This window comes from Agelaius phoeniceus, chromosome Z, assembly GCF_051311805.1.
Source record: "Agelaius phoeniceus isolate bAgePho1 chromosome Z, bAgePho1.hap1, whole genome shotgun sequence".
NCBI lineage: Eukaryota > Metazoa > Chordata > Aves > Passeriformes > Icteridae > Agelaius > Agelaius phoeniceus.
This window is the reverse complement of record NC_135303.1, coordinates 14501549-14516283: the sequence shown is the minus strand read 5'-3', so window position 1 is coordinate 14516283 and position 14735 is coordinate 14501549. Positions and strand designations below refer to the sequence as shown.

The following is a 14735-nucleotide window of genomic DNA, read 5'->3' as shown; positions in this document are numbered from 1 at the left end:
CTACCCACCACATTTTCTAAGGACAAATCATAATATTTGATAGCGACCTAGGCGTTCTAAATCACAGCCACCAAATTAAAATGGGCCATCTCAAGAGAACTCTAGATGGATATGAAGTTGATTTTCCTCCCTGGCTGCTATCAGCAAGCAAGGTTGTCTCGGCAAAACGGAGCTTTTAGAGCTTGAAAGCACTGAAATGGAAAACGTGGAAAGCGACAGCAAGGCCTTTGCTACTGCTGCTGCAGACGCGGAAAACTCAAACTGGATCACAATCCCATCCAGGGCAGGAGAAGGGCAGGAAACATTGTGCAGAAGCATCTTTGCTTGCTGGAAAAACAGGAGAATGAACAGGCCTTCTCGTGCTAGCAAATCAAGGAGCCAACAAAGCACAAGATGCAAGTGTCACCCACTGCAGTGCCTAAAGCTCTTGCATGCAGTGAGGGGACGTTTGGTGGAGAAACAGCCCTTGTGCTGAGCACTGTCATGCAGGGATTGATGGAAGTCTGCCTGAAGGTCCCTCAAGAGCTTCCCATTGTCCAGGCTAAAGCTCCTTCAGCACCTCTTCACTGGCCTTGTGCTGCACCCCCTTGCCCAGCTCCCCAGTCCTTCTGTGCACGCGCTGCAGCCCCTCAAGGACTTTCTGCTGCCCAGGGGCCCACAAGTGCACCCAGCACTGCAGCTGTGGCCCCAGCGCTGCCCAGCACAGGGCCACGCTCACTGCCCTGCTCCTGCTGCCCCACTGCTGCTGACACAGGCCACCATGCCCTGGGCCTTGATGGCCACCTGGCCACGCGCTGCCTCATCTTCAGTGGCTCAAGGCCGCCAGCACCTCTGGCTCCTTTTGGCCCACGCAGCTCCCCCGCCCCTATGGCGCCCATTTCACTTCAGATACAGCAGGCACCATTGCAAGGTGGCCTTCCTGTTCTGAGCAACACAAGACAGCGGTCAAGGACTTGCAGCTTCCCTCCCACTCCAGGCTCCAAGGCACTTGCCAAAGCTGCAGACTACACCAAAATATGCACCAACAGAAACTGGCCGCTTCTGCTTTTGGCCTCACAAGAAGGCTTTGCAACTCCGCACTTTGTTTCTTTGGCCACGCGGGACAAGAATGGCCCCCCACAGCTGCATGGACCACACAATCCTCCCCTTGTAGCTTATCAAGAGCCAAAAGACAGCTGGCCCAAAAGACACTGTACAAGTGAAGAACTACGCAAGGAAAGTGCAGACTGCTTTCACAAGCCAAACACACCTTTCCAAAAAGGGAAAAGAAACACATAGCACTGCAGAAGCCAAGAGATAGAGCTTCCCTGAGCCAAGCGGCCAGATACTCTCCCACAGGCACCAGCCCTTTGCTGCCTCAACGTGACGGCTCAAAGGCCAAGTTCTGTGCTTGCTGCCTGCAGGAAATCCCCAGCTCCTGGCAGGACTCCAGCCCCCCGCATCCTCAGCCTGCAACAGCAAAGTGCTGGCTGCTCCAAACCTGGCAGCTCTGCCTTGCACTAAAGACAGCACTGCACACAACTGGCACTTACAAGATCTGAGTTTTCCGGTGTCACCACTGATGGAGGCTGGCGCTCATGACCCTCAGTTTGCTCCTCTTTGGCTTCTTCTCCAGGAGCAGTGGGAGCCAGGGGAGAGACAGCTCTTGCTTCTGTCATCTGTGGCAAGAGAGGAGCATGAGGGACAGGCCGGTACCTATGATGCAGAACCTCATTTCTTTGCAGATCTACCCACCACATTTTCTAAGGACAAATCATAATATTTGATAGCGACCTAGGCGTTCTAAATCACAGCCACCAAATTAAAATGGGCCATCTCAAGAGAACTCTAGATGGATATGAAGTTGATTTTCCTCCCTGGCTGCTATCAGCAAGCAAGGTTGTCTCGGCAAAACGGAGCTTTTAGAGCTTGAAAGCACTGAAATGGAAAACGTGGAAAGCGACAGCAAGGCCTTTGCTACTGCTGCTGCAGACGCGGAAAACTCAAACTGGATCACAATCCCATCCAGGGCAGGAGAAGGGCAGGAAACATTGTGCAGAAGCATCTTTGCTTGCTGGAAAAACAGGAGAATGAACAGGCCTTCTCGTGCTAGCAAATCAAGGAGCCAACAAAGCACAAGATGCAAGTGTCACCCACTGCAGTGCCTAAAGCTCTTGCATGCAGTGAGGGGACGTTTGGTGGAGAAACAGCCCTTGTGCTGAGCACTGTCATGCAGGGATTGATGGAAGTCTGCCTGAAGGTCCCTCAAGAGCTTCCCATTGTCCAGGCTAAAGCTCCTTCAGCACCTCTTCACTGGTCTTGTGCTGCACCCCCTTGCCCAGCTCCCCAGTCCTTCTGTGCACGCGCTGCAGCCCCTCAAGGACTTTCTGCTGCCCAGGGGCCCACAAGTGCACCCAGCACTGCAGCTGTGGCCCCAGCGCTGCCCAGCACAGGGCCACGCTCACTGCCCTGCTCCTGCTGCCCCACTGCTGCTGACACAGGCCACCATGCCCTGGGCCTTGATGGCCACCTGGCCACGCGCTGCCTCATCTTCAGTGGCTCAAGGCCGCCAGCACCTCTGGCTCCTTTTGGCCCACGCAGCTCCCCCGCCCCTATGGCGCCCATTTCACTTCAGATACAGCAGGCACCATTGCAAGGTGGCCTTCCTGTTCTGAGCAACACAAGACAGCGGTCAAGGACTTGCAGCTTCCCTCCCACTCCAGGCTCCAAGGCACTTGCCAAAGCTGCAGACTACACCAAACTATGCACCAACAGAAACTGGCCGCTTCTGCTTTTGGCCTCACAAGAAGGCTTTGCAACTCCGCACTTTGTTTCTTTGGCCACGCGGGACAAGAATGGCCCCCCACAGCTGCATGGACCACACAATCCTCCCCTTGTAGCTTATCAAGAGCCAAAAGACAGCTGGCCCAAAAGACACTGTACAAGTGAAGAACTACGCAAGGAAAGTGCAGACTGCTTTCACAAGCCAAACACACCTTTCCAAAAAGGGAAAAGAAACACATAGCACTGCAGAAGCCAAGAGATAGAGCTTCCCTGAGCCAAGCGGCCAGATACTCTCCCACAGGCACCAGCCCTTTGCTGCCTCAACGTGACGGCTCAAAGGCCAAGTTCTGTGCTTGCTGCCTGCAGGAAATCCCCAGCTCCTGGCAGGACTCCAGCCCCCCGCATCCTCAGCCTGCAACAGCAAAGTGCTGGCTGCTCCAAACCTGGCAGCTCTGCCTTGCACTAAAGACAGCACTGCACACAACTGGCACTTACAAGATCTGAGTTTTCCGGTGTCACCACTGATGGAGGCTGGCGCTCATGACCCTCAGTTTGCTCCTCTTTGGCTTCTTCTCCAGGAGCAGTGGGAGCCAGGGGAGAGACAGCTCTTGCTTCTGTCATCTGTGGCAAGAGAGGAGCATGAGGGACAGGCCGGTACCTATGATGCAGAACCTCATTTCTTTGCAGATCTACCCACCACATTTTCTAAGGACAAATCATAATATTTGATAGCGACCTAGGCGTTCTAAATCACAGCCACCAAATTAAAATGGGCCATCTCAAGAGAACTCTAGATGGATATGAAGTTGATTTTCCTCCCTGGCTGCTATCAGCAAGCAAGGTTGTCTCGGCAAAACGGAGCTTTTAGAGCTTGAAAGCACTGAAATGGAAAACGTGGAAAGCGACAGCAAGGCCTTTGCTACTGCTGCTGCAGACGCGGAAAACTCAAACTGGATCACAATCCCATCCAGGGCAGGAGAAGGGCAGGAAACATTGTGCAGAAGCATCTTTGCTTGCTGGAAAAACAGGAGAATGAACAGGCCTTCTCGTGCTAGCAAATCAAGGAGCCAACAAAGCACAAGATGCAAGTGTCACCCACTGCAGTGCCTAAAGCTCTTGCATGCAGTGAGGGGACGTTTGGTGGAGAAACAGCCCTTGTGCTGAGCACTGTCATGCAGGGATTGATGGAAGTCTGCCTGAAGGTCCCTCAAGAGCTTCCCATTGTCCAGGCTAAAGCTCCTTCAGCACCTCTTCACTGGCCTTGTGCTGCACCCCCTTGCCCAGCTCCCCAGTCCTTCTGTGCACGCGCTGCAGCCCCTCAAGGACTTTCTGCTGCCCAGGGGCCCACAAGTGCACCCAGCACTGCAGCTGTGGCCCCAGCGCTGCCCAGCACAGGGCCACGCTCACTGCCCTGCTCCTGCTGCCCCACTGCTGCTGACACAGGCCACCATGCCCTGGGCCTTGATGGCCACCTGGCCACGCGCTGCCTCATCTTCAGTGGCTCAAGGCCGCCAGCACCTCTGGCTCCTTTTGGCCCACGCAGCTCCCCCGCCCCTATGGCGCCCATTTCACTTCAGATACAGCAGGCACCATTGCAAGGTGGCCTTCCTGTTCTGAGCAACACAAGACAGCGGTCAAGGACTTGCAGCTTCCCTCCCACTCCAGGCTCCAAGGCACTTGCCAAAGCTGCAGACTACACCAAACTATGCACCAACAGAAACTGGCCGCTTCTGCTTTTGGCCTCACAAGAAGGCTTTGCAACTCCGCACTTTGTTTCTTTGGCCACGCGGGACAAGAATGGCCCCCCACAGCTGCATGGACCACACAATCCTCCCCTTGTAGCTTATCAAGAGCCAAAAGACAGCTGGCCCAAAAGACACTGTACAAGTGAAGAACTACGCAAGGAAAGTGCAGACTGCTTTCACAAGCCAAACACACCTTTCCAAAAAGGGAAAAGAAACACATAGCACTGCAGAAGCCAAGAGATAGAGCTTCCCTGAGCCAAGCGGCCAGATACTCTCCCACAGGCACCAGCCCTTTGCTGCCTCAACGTGACGGCTCAAAGGCCAAGTTCTGTGCTTGCTGCCTGCAGGAAATCCCCAGCTCCTGGCAGGACTCCAGCCCCCCGCATCCTCAGCCTGCAACAGCAAAGTGCTGGCTGCTCCAAACCTGGCAGCTCTGCCTTGCACTAAAGACAGCACTGCACACAACTGGCACTTACAAGATCTGAGTTTTCCGGTGTCACCACTGATGGAGGCTGGCGCTCATGACCCTCAGTTTGCTCCTCTTTGGCTTCTTCTCCAGGAGCAGTGGGAGCCAGGGGAGAGACAGCTCTTGCTTCTGTCATCTGTGGCAAGAGAGGAGCATGAGGGACAGGCCGGTACCTATGATGCAGAACCTCATTTCTTTGCAGATCTACCCACCACATTTTCTAAGGACAAATCATAATATTTGATAGCGACCTAGGCGTTCTAAATCACAGCCACCAAATTAAAATGGGCCATCTCAAGAGAACTCTAGATGGATATGAAGTTGATTTTCCTCCCTGGCTGCTATCAGCAAGCAAGGTTGTCTCGGCAAAACGGAGCTTTTAGAGCTTGAAAGCACTGAAATGGAAAACGTGGAAAGCGACAGCAAGGCCTTTGCTACTGCTGCTGCAGACGCGGAAAACTCAAACTGGATCACAATCCCATCCAGGGCAGGAGAAGGGCAGGAAACATTGTGCAGAAGCATCTTTGCTTGCTGGAAAAACAGGAGAATGAACAGGCCTTCTCGTGCTAGCAAATCAAGGAGCCAACAAAGCACAAGATGCAAGTGTCACCCACTGCAGTGCCTAAAGCTCTTGCATGCAGTGAGGGGACGTTTGGTGGAGAAACAGCCCTTGTGCTGAGCACTGTCATGCAGGGATTGATGGAAGTCTGCCTGAAGGTCCCTCAAGAGCCTCCCATTGTCCAGGCTAAAGCTCCTTCAGCACCTCTTCACTGGCCTTGTGCTGCACCCCCTTGCCCAGCTCCCCAGTCCTTCTGTGCACGCGCTGCAGCCCCTCAAGGACTTTCTGCTGCCCAGGGGCCCACAAGTGCACCCAGCACTGCAGCTGTGGCCCCAGCGCTGCCCAGCACAGGGCCACGCTCACTGCCCTGCTCCTGCTGCCCCACTGCTGCTGACACAGGCCACCATGCCCTGGGCCTTCATGGCCACCTGGCCACACGCTGCCTCATCTTCAGTGGCTCAAGGCCGCCAGCACCTCTGGCTCCTTTTGGCCCACGCAGCTCCCCCGCCCCTATGGTGCCCATTTCACTTCAGATACAGCAGGCACCATTGCAAGATGGCCTTCCTTCTCTACCACCTCATATTCCAAGTAGATATCATAATGTTTGATGGGAATAGAATTCCATGTCACATTGTTTAAATTAACATGGTCTAATTCAATGAAATTGCTCTTTGTTAAATTTTCCCTATCTTCCCTCACCAAGCAACGTTCTCTCTGCAAAACTGGGTTTTTAGTTCTTCAAAGCTCTAAGATGGAAATTTCAAAATATCTACTTTTGTCTTTGGTATTTTTTTTGCAGGCATGAAAATGAATTTTCTTTCAGCCTTCCTAACTGGCCCTCCACAGTCTACTGCTACTGGCCAAGCTCACATCTTCCTCTACAATCCTTAAACACCAGGAACATGAAATGTTTCTTTCTCACTCACCTCAGGATCAGCACTGCTGAAGACATGCTTCAGGTGACCTGTAGTGGGAAGGGAAAATGAACCAGATGCTGTGAGAAAACTGCCTGGGCTGCTGAATCCCACAGAACAAGTCAGCCCAAACAGAGATGATTTCCCCTTTCACAACACATTTCATTCACACAGCCAGCAAGGGATCAGGACAATATTCTTGCTTGTGCCTACACTTTGGCCTGTTTAGCCAGTAAATGAATACAAACATGATCAAGAAAATGCAAATTGCTCTGTAACTCTCTATGCTCCTGTTCTTCCAAACACATAAAAGAGTTTCTGCAATGCTTTCCTTCAAGTACTTTTTTTTTAAAATCAGTTGCATGCACCAATTCTCATTAATTTGCTGGAAACAGTTGTCCAGAAAAGCTTCCCAAAATCCCCTGAGCTGTGGCAGTTCTTTGTAAAACAGCACAACAGCAGCTCCGGGGTTCAGGAGCAGACACTCACTGCTTTGGAGTTTGCATTTCATTGCAAAGGGAAGATCACTGTTTTAGCACTCAGTAAAAGGTCAAGTTAGACAGTCAAATCCTTTCAGGAGAAAACTTAGAAAGAAAGAAGCTTTCTCTGAATTCTGGGAACAACTGCAGAGTTTTTAGAAGGCATTCCCTGAAGGTCTGCCAGGCTACATTTTCAAAGGTGTCTTGCTTGTCCCAGCAAACTGAGGAAATGACAGACTCTGCTGCCACAGACTCTCCCATGGAGGGAACGAAAGCCCTGCAGATTGCTTGCAAATGCTGCCCCTGTGGCTACAGACACCCCCTTTTTAGCTGAACACCTTGACAGGAGCTTTACCAAAGCAGTGGCATCCTAATGCTCTTTCTGTTTCAAAATCAGAAACTCAGTCACTAAGAAAGAGCAGGAAGACATACAAAAGCCAGGTTAGGTTACACCCTAACCTAAGCAGAAGAGAAACCTCTACTTACGTGCAAAGTGTGTCATATAATAAAGAGAAAAGGAAACGCCATAAGCAGCAAAAGCTGCTGTGGCAAGGTGGTGAATCATTTCATTTGTGCAAGTTTAGTAAACACTAGAAAAAAATAAGGCTCTTGTCAGTGGGCAGCTACCCACTGACAAATTCCCCAACCAGGAAAGTTCTGATGTGAGCAAGCGCTAGGGCTGCTCTGACACTCAGGCCTTCCGTGCACCAAGGCAATCTTCTGATGTCACTACGACAATGTGGCAACCACACCCTGACATCACAAAGCAAACACTCTATGGAGGTCTGTGAATTTATGCCAAGCAATAACCAATCTTCCCTACAGCAAACACAAAACAGCCTGGGAAGTTCTCCTCTGTCACAAAGCAGCACAAATTCCCCTCACGGGCCAAAGCCTGTTGTTCAGGGGATCCAAGAGGAACTCCAAGAGTGCCCCAAGCACCTACAGCCTGTACCCCAACTGAGCACTCAGATGGAACCCAAGCAAAGGAAACCAGACCAAGAAAATGGCCCAAAGCAATGTACATGTGAGAAATGACTCTCACTTTTAACATTTTAAAGGTTTATTAAACCTTTAGAAAGGACTGAATAAGGAAAGATTGCAGCACTGGGAGTCTCTGTGACTAGCAGCCATGTGCTCATCTACAAAAAGGATGCTCTGCCTTTTATACCCTCAGCCCCTCCAAAAGTTTTGTCAGTCAACTCTTACTCTGCTGTCCATTGGTGGAGATTACTTTCTTGCATCTGGACTGGAGGTCAGGTGTTGTTACACCCCGCCTGCTGGTCACAAGCCAGCCCTCCCCAAATGCCCTGACTACCAAGGCTATTACAAGGGGTAGGGGAAAGAGGACTATGGGAGGATATATTAGAATATCATCCCTACACATTTGAACATCCACATAACATCTTCTTAATTGTCAGAGCCAACCATTACATTACTCATCTAGAACACACAGAACCAGGCAGAAGCCACTGTTGGCATCACAGCTGAAATCCTTCCTAACAAATCTCCCCACATATTTGCACCTTTATTGGACATGCCCAGGGCTCTGGTGCATGTACATCTCTGCCTTTCTTCCCCTTTGGAAGCAGTCGAATTGGCAGCATCTGCCCAGCAGCAGCTGCTCCAAGCTGGGAACGCGACTGGCGGTGCTGATTTCCAGAGGCTCCTGTGTCCCAGGGGAAGCCAAGGCAGGAGCAGTTGAACGGTGCTGGCGCTGCTGCTGCTGCTCTGTGCCAGAGAGCCCCAGCTGGGCAGGGCACGGTGCCCACTGCGCTGCGGGCTCCTTCTCCTGCCACAGCTGGGCACACCTGGGAACAAGGCATGACAACTTGTGGGCAAACCAAGGGGTTTCTGGGGCTGCACTGCTCTGCACACACCCAGGACACCTGCAGCACAGAATTTTAACCTTCAAACAGGTAAACCAAAGGGAAACAGCTGGAAAAGATTTCATTTTGATCATTCTTACCTGCTCAACAGAAGTCGCCAAAATGAACGTTGCCAAGCAGCGCCTGATCCCTGCTGCCAGCTCAGGGTTAGAAGAGAGGCAATACTTGATTTCAGTGCTGGGTGTGTGGGGAATCACTTCCCTAATACGTGCACACCCAGCAATCTCACTTACTCATTTGTATCCATGGATCTAAGACATATTCAATACTTTGCTGAAACTCACAGGCTAAATATTGCCCCAAATTATTTGATTTACTGACTGATACTTATTGACTTATTGATACTTAAATCACTTCTTAGAATCTACTGACATAAGAATAGGAGTGTCCTGTAGGTCTCTGCTGGTCTTAGTCACAGGTTCAGGAGGAGACTCATGCACAAAATAACCCAGGACAAAACTGGGCTTGCAAAGCAAATTCATTCTATTAGTTGCAGTAGCAAATAATACATACCAACCCCTGGATTCCTAAAACTCTGCTGAGCAGTAGAAGGAGATGGAGCATGGTGCTCGGCATCAGGGGCAGGTAGGCAGTGCACTTTCAGGACATCCCCTGGATCAAAATGGTGTGCATCTCATCCTTCTCACCCCTCCAGCTCAGAACCAGGCCTTGTGTCTCCTGCTCAGGAGTGGAATTTCCCAGTTTACAGCATTGGCTCACACATGGCTGGCGTGTGAGATGAGGCCAATGAATCAAGGACTTAAAAGAACTGGAAGAGTTAAAATTTTAGCAAGATTTAGTTAGGGGGAAAGAGTATAGCAAGAACAGTAGAAATAATAAGGAATAGTTTATTTTTAGGAGGTAAAGTAGCTCAGGCTAGGGTAATATATCACTTGCCTGTCTTTACTATGTTTAAAGAAGCAGGATGGGATGCCGATATCTCTGTGACAAAGAAGAGGACTGTAGCCTGCACCTGGGCCCCGAAACTTCAGCTATAGCCAAGGGGTGCGAAAGCCTGCCAACAGGTCCTAAGAGGTCAAATTGAGGAAGACGTCTTGGCCTTCATCAGAAGGAGACCATTCCCCACTTTAAACCCACCAACACCTACCAACCCATTTGAAGTGAAAGACTGCAGGAATGTGAAGGAACTTTGGACTCAATTATAATATATTTTAATACAAAGGGGGGTAGGCGGTGTTACCTAATGAATATGTATTAGGGTTTTTGGGAATTATCTGAATATGTAAGACTGTTTTAGATAAGTAGAGAGGTGGTGATTCTTCACACATGTGTTTAGGAGACGACTCCTTGTGTGCCTGGTGCTGTAATAAACATACCACCTTCTAACTTTAACTGTGGTGAGTTCTATTCCACACTTCATTTGGTGACCATGGCAGGAACGCTTCTCTGCTCCAGCGAGAACAACCGGGCTGTGGACGTCTCTGGGCGCTGCCAGGACATTCCTTTCCTGGAGGCACCTCCGCTCTCGCTGTTCCTCATGGGGGACAGACAAGACTGCTGGGACTGTGGAGAAAGGGAATGTTTAACTCTGCTTAAAGTAACCCATAAGGCATACGCAGGGGAAGGGCTGTTCACAAGTCACACAGAGATGTCCTGCACGCAACATACGCCTGTACAGTTTGGGTTTGGGTCTGGCTGCTGGCAGAAAGGATTTGCTGTGTCAATAAGGACCTGCTAACAATTCTGGGGGTGAATTGAGCAAATCCTGTTTTATTGCTGCAATTTTTCCGGTGTGTTGTAATTGTGGTTTTGTTTCCAGTGTGTGAATGTTTGAGGAAGATGATGTGGGTGGATGCTCATGTGGTGCATGGTGTGTGTTGTGTTGAGAAAAGTGAGCACTCTGTCCCCTCATAAAGAGATACTCCTTTCCCGGTGAGCTTGTGTCTGTGGACTTTCTAATTGCAGGGGTTGGTGTTCCCTGTGACACCTGGTGCTAGGGTATACAGGGGGGTTGAGTGGTTTTTCTCCCACATTGTGGTCATTTGGGACTGTATGGTTGTGTTTGGGGAGATTTTAGGATTTTGTTTGCAACAGGTGCAGCAATTTATGCAGAAAACTACAGTGTGGTGATTTATTATGTTGAACTATGGTAGTTCCTTTCTACCGCCCCCTCTCCCCGAGGGTCTAAAATCTCCTGCCACGAGGTGAACACTCTCTTTCCTCTCCTGGACATCCTCTTTCCTCTCCTGGACACTCCCTTTCTCTCCTGGAGTTGTTCTGCATTAAAGCTGTGGGACTTTGGTCCTGAGAAGAAAGAGCGCCTCTCGTTTTTTGCTTTTGTCCTTGTCAGTGTCACTGGGGTCCAGAGCTCTCCAAACTGATCCCCCACGAGGCAAAAACCAACAAATGGCCCCACATACATAATTCAAAAATTGGCCACATTTTTGATGGACTGGAGCGTTTGCCACACTTTTGGAATTCCCTATTCCCGCACAGGTCAGCCAATTGTTGAAAGGATGCACCACACTCTAAAACCCATTCTAGATCAACAAAAGGGGGAGTGACCCAAGACTGACCTCTGATGAGGTTGAGCAAAGCTTTAGATGTCTTTATATTTTGAATAGCTCCTTTGCAGGACCTAATCTTCCAATTTTTAGGCACTTTTCAAACAGCGCACAGGCAAAATTGAAAGAAAATCCTTCAGTTTTCATCAGAAACCTTGAGTTAGGACAAACTGAAGGACCATTTGCACTAATCCCTTAGAGCAAAGGGTATGCTTGTATTTGCACAGGTGCTGGACCTAAGTGGGTCCCTGCAAAGGACGTGAAACCGTCTCATGCACAAGAGCACACCGACAATTCCACCAGCAGGGAAATGAGCACGCAGACGTGAGCTGCACGGAGAAACTACGGTTCATGCCAGACGTTCCCTCTTCAACCTGTGAAAGCTACAAATCTTGAGTTTGATTGTTGAGTTTTGGACTGTGAAAATGGTTTGTACCATAGAGCTCTTTTAGCAAAAGCATGGTGTCCATTGTGTTCAAAAGAATTTGTAAAAATTGAAGGTTAGAGGGACAGTTTAGTGCCCTATAGTTGGCCAGTCCCTGAACAAGTGCTAAAAGATTTGTTTGAGAACTGAAATAGATGGGGAAGCTTTTGCCAAAAAGCAGCTGATCAGGAACGTGGAGTTTGATCAAATGATATACCGGTGCTTGTTGGTTTTGCTTGCTTGCTTTTGCATACATATATGCCTGTAGATCAACTAAAAATGAATGTTGGCCTTGCTTTAGCCAAGTCAGCATGCTCAGACACCATATGTTTGACTAACTTGATCCCTGATAAACCCTTTTCAACCTGTTTGGTCGGTGTGCCAGTGCCAGCCAAGGAGTGGCCAATACCCAACCATGACAAATATTGGTGTGAGGCTGCCAACGAGACCAATCCCATAACCAGCTGGCATCATTGGGCCCCTGATCTTCTTAAAGCACCTTCTAACCTCAAGAATTGGAATTCTTGGTTCATTTCTAATGGAATTTTGTGCTGAGTTTCAGTACCAGGGAGATCCACAGTTAAATGTTACTCCCCATCATCCTGCGGACAGATACGCAAGTTTGTGGTGCAATTGTACTACCCCAGTGCCTCCTAAGGGTGAAACTACTGATGAGTAGATGACCTAGATGAGTCCCCACGCCAATTAGCAACAGAATATTGGATCATTTGTGGAGATAGAGCCTGGCAGGGCATTCCCTCAAAAATTAAAGGTGGCCCATGTAGCATCAGACAACTCACTGTGATAGCACCTATTGCTAAAAAAGCCATCAAGAGAATACATAGAGAAAAAAGATTTGCCCATCATGATAAAGAAAACTGTAATAGCAATTTCAGACCCTAGGGCCCTGCAAAATGAGTTACATCAACTTTATTTCCACATCAACTTGCCTCAGGTGAGGCATTGAAACCATTATACCAATTGGGGTGTTGGCTGAAGAAAGAAGACAGTGCTACTTCCATTGCAAATAGTGACATGATGACTGATGTTAGTGTTGTCAGACATGCAACCTTACAGAACAGAGCAGCAATTGATTTTCTTTTACTGGCACATGGGCATGGTTGTGAGGAATTTGAAGGACTGTGTTGCATGAACCTGTCTGATCACTCTGAATCCATCCACAAAAGCATACAAAAGCTGAAAGATTTGACAGCTCAAATTATAGAAGATAGTGGGGTCATGGTTGGATGATTTGTTTCAAGGATGGAGCTTTGCACCTTGGCTAAGGGAACTTTGTAGAATAGGTCTCTATGTATTGGGTGTTTTGGCAGTGATACTAGTAGTAATACCTTGCAGATGTTGGTGTGTGCGACAAAATGAACAAAACTATCAAAGACATTTTTATCATGCAAAAGAGAGAGGTAGGAAATGGATTCAGAGAGAGTTCTCGAAATCTCACACAGATGGCGGATGAAGGTATAGACATGGAGGAAGGTTTTGAATTAAGACCTTTGAACAGGCGAGACATTTTGGACAATGACTTGTAATTGCTATCAGACACGACTTATGCCCTTTGAACTGACTGGACTTTCACAGCATTACAATTGCTGTGTTGGAATATAGCAAGGCTTAATGCGAGCAAAAAGGATGCTTTAAGCAAGTAATAAGGAGGTATATTATAATAAGGTTATGAAACACAAGGTAGTTAATAAATGACATGGTTACAAAGGTTTCTTTTTAGTTGTACCTACAGGGGGAATTGTGGAAATCCTTCAAATCAGAGGGTTTTGGGAAAGCTGCAAAAGGCAGACCTCAGAGACAGAAACACTGCAGTTAGAGCTAAGCAGTAGGCATAAGATTTGTCAGCAGAAAAGTTATATAAGAAGTAGAAAAGTAAGGACAAATAGAACAATGGTTTGTGTATGTTACTGTAGAATCCGGGATGTTCGTATGTCTGAGATGTAACACACAACAAAACTCCCTTTGGTCATCAGCAAACAGCTTCGTTTATTGCCTCGGGCACCCATAGCCCATTTAGCCCATTCAAAACTCTCAGATCAAGACATCTCATTGGTCTATCTCTGTGCCCCCAGACTCTGAGCCAATACAATGTCTGCATCTGAGGAGAGCTCCCATTGCCTGTGAGCTTCTGTCAGTCAGTCCAGAGGCTGCTCCGTGGAGCTGAGCTGGGCTGCTTATTCGAACTTGATTAATACTGACGCACCAGTGTATTAACACTTGGCTAGAATGACTCCCTAAGCTACAGAAAAGTATCTCTAGCAAGATATGAGGAAGTTCTAAGCTTAATAATGGAGCTCTGTGCATTGTGTTTTAAGGCTTACAAGCAGGTATAGTATTTGAAAGAAGCAAGCAGTGTTTTAACAAAAGGTACGTGTGCTTATAGTAGTTGGATAGAACTACTGTCAATATGCTTTTGCTTTGTGTGATTGGTCAAAAGACTTTTCAAGTAAGTTGTACTATTAAGTCCATTGCCTGCTGCCAGGGATGTGAGGTGCTGGCATCTTCCCATAGTCATAACCATGTAATGAGACTGATCCTGGAAAACAAACAGCTCGAGGCACGTTCCTCAGCAGTCCCATCCCGTTCGTGATTTGTACAGAGACCCCCGGCCAGCAATGCTCAGCTGAGGACCAGAAGCGACCGGAATAGCCCGGGCACTCCAGCTTCAGTGCAAGGCATCCGGCAGCCTTGAAGGTACAAAGCGAGCACAGGTCGGAGCTCCTCGTGTCCGGAGCGAGGCCGGAGGAGCCCCCACGTGCCGCAGCCCCTCCCCAAGCACAGCCCCGGGCGCGGCCGGGGCCGCTCCGCCTGCGCGGGGCCGCTGCCGGGCGCTGTCGCGGCTCCTCCCGCGGGGCGGAGCTGACGCGGCCCCGGCCCGGCCCCGCTGCGCTCCGAGCGCGGCCCCGGGGCGGCCCGGCCGAGGCGGCGAGGGGCCGAGGGATGGGGCGCT

General features: G+C 49.4%; 1 long non-coding RNA gene across 1 annotated transcript in view; it reads right to left on the bottom strand.

The window, feature by feature from the left end:
• Positions 1–6455: 6455 nt before the first annotated feature.
• Positions 6456–14735, bottom strand: part of LOC143692126 (uncharacterized) — a 33510-nt gene continuing 25230 nt past the window's right edge. Inside the window, exon 7 of the long non-coding RNA XR_013179993.1 lies at positions 6456–6497. This is a non-coding gene — a long non-coding RNA (uncharacterized LOC143692126). The remainder of the gene's footprint in view (positions 6498–14735) is intronic.